Source organism: Charadrius vociferus, unplaced genomic scaffold, assembly GCF_000708025.1.
Source record: "Charadrius vociferus isolate BGI_N301 unplaced genomic scaffold, ASM70802v2 scaffold423, whole genome shotgun sequence".
NCBI lineage: Eukaryota > Metazoa > Chordata > Aves > Charadriiformes > Charadriidae > Charadrius > Charadrius vociferus.
This window is the reverse complement of record NW_009648149.1, coordinates 4,399,427-4,402,054: the sequence shown is the minus strand read 5'-3', so window position 1 is coordinate 4,402,054 and position 2,628 is coordinate 4,399,427.

Below are 2,628 nucleotides of genomic sequence, written 5' to 3'. Positions count from 1 at the left end.
CGGCCCCGGGCGGCTGCAGTGAGCGGCGGCTCCCAGCAGAGGCCATCCGCATCCCGCGCATTCCGCGCATCCCGCCGCCCGTCCCCGCCTTCCAGCTCCCCTCGGCACGGAGTAAACCCCCTGCGCAGAGCCCAGCCGGGCTGTCAGGAGCCCAAACCTCCTTTTACCGGGTGCTAGCCCCCCCGCCCCGGCCGGCCCGCTTCTCTCCTGCGCCGCCGTCTATCATCCCCAGAGCCCTGATGCGGCGAAAAGCAGCAAAACAATAAAAAGCAGCGGAGGAAAGCCAAAGTGCCATTACTCAGAGCTCGCTCGAGTTCAGCCGGGGAAAAAGCTGTGAATCCTGATGAAGCATTGCTGAGCTCAGCAGCTTATGCCACCAGCAGCTCTGCCACAGAGTCCATTTAATATCAGCCCAGGAGCTGGTTGGGAGGGCAATGATGGAGATGCTCAGCACGCCCGCGGGGGTGGCAAGGTCTTCAGCATTCAGCGTGGTCAGTCCTGTAACACGTGGGCCACCTTCCCCAACCTGCTGCAAGGAAAAAGACAAGGGAGAGGCAACACAGCCAGGCCAGGCGTCAAGATTTCTGCAAAAGATAAGCAAGAACTTTTGAAAGCGGAATGATGGGACATGGGAGACATTTGGCCAAAAATATTTCCCAGCAGAGCTTCTGCCTTTCTGATAGAAATATTAAAACCTCCAGTGGAAGTGCGCACTTGCCTATTGTTTGCGAAAACTGGTTTCTGGAGGCCAGATGCACAGAGAGGGACTCATTCTGCATCCAAACTGGCTGAGCCTGGCAAACATGCATTTACAGGGAGGCCCAAGGGGAGGGTAAGAGGGAAGAGTGGATCCCATCGTTGCCCTCAGTGCATCCCTGCCTGTGCTTTTTCTGCACGGGTACAAGCCTGCAAACTCTACAGGTGCTCCCAGATTTGCTTTTTCTTCCTTTACCCGGGGACTGCCACATATCATCGCTAATGAAACCTCCGTTTACATTATACGGTCCTTTCCACTCGCAGCATATGCTCACTGGAAAAAAAAAATTACTGCTTGTAGCCCCATTGCAGGATCTTTTTTTTGCACTTCAAACTAGTCTCTTATATACGATAGAGCGCCAACGCTTTCATTGACATATAGCTTGTTCACTTGGATGTCATGAGATAGCAAACAAGTGAATCTAAACAACTCAGCGAGCTAGTTATATGGCTAATCTGGTGGGTTGCTTTGATTTCATAAATAAATTAGTTTAGTCTCCTGAACAGGGAGAGAAACACGAACCAGTGATCTCAACAGTGCTCCTGCCCTTCATTACCGGGAGGGCCTTGCTCAATTAGAAATGCCATTTGTTTTGATTACAAGGTTTTATGTGAGTCGAACCAAATTTTACCCAAATACATTGACAGAGTAAAGACTCGTATAAGGAACCATAGCCAGAGATGTTTTCCAATTGAAATGCTGGACACAGGCTATATGTTAAGGGGTGTAGGTAAGGTACTGAGGGCTGGGAGCAGAGCTGGGGGTCCAGACCAGCACCCCCAAGGATGTCCTGGGTGCAGGCTGCGTTAGCACTAATTACTGTTACCTTATGGCTGCCAGCTCACCACTGACAGTGTACCAGATTCCAGCATGAGTTTTGCCTGGGAAGGAACTGTAGGATTCCCCCTCCGCCCCTCTTTCTGGATAGAAATAGCTCATAAAATATTTAATTTTTCAATTAAAGAGTCACTGTGAAAAAACAAAAGTTAATATCCATCCTTTTAACATATGGTGGGTTCACAGCAGCTCTGCTCTTTGCACACATCAGAACCAGAGCTTGGACATGAGCAGAAATTGTTTGAAATGCATCTGAACTGCATGATATGCAAAAAAAAAAAAGAAAAAAAAAAGTGCTTCAATCAAAATAAGTACAAATCCCCCGAACCTGAAAACAGTAGTGTGTGAAATAGTAGTATTAAAAAAAAAAAAAAAAGTGTTTAAAATAAACTATTTGAGGTGTTACTTGAAATCATATTTAAACTAAAAGCTTCATAAAATAATTAGGCAAGATGGCAAATGAAATCTTTAGATTACACAGAAACATTTTTGCCTTGGAACTCAGCTCGCCAGAGAGTGGCAAAAGATTTTCAGTCGATTTTCAGTCTGACTTTACAAACACTCCTGTCGCTGTGCAGCCCACTTGCTCTACTGCAGAAGGATAAGGTATCGATGAGCCCGGTGCTTTGAAATTTCAATTTCAATGTACCACCCCTGAGCCAGCTCACACAAGTCTTTAACCTCTTTGCATCCCACTTTGTTCTCTGTAAATGGAGGTGGTGGCACTTCTCTTCCTACAACCTGTTGGGAGGACAAATAAAGACTCTACTGCAGAGGTAACAGGATCACACAGGCTTTTTAGATAGACTGAAGCAGCCTCGTGAGATGGTTTTGTGGTCCCACTCTCCGTGGAACTGAAATTACAAAATTAAACCACTCTGTACATCAGCAGGTTAAAACTCCAGAGGAGTTTTGCTGCATATTTTTGGGGGAGCCGGGTTGATAGATGCACTAGTGGCAGACCCTTCAACCTGGGTAAGTCATTTCCTTGGGTCATAACATTCCTATTTATGGAACCTATTTTAGTACTTCTT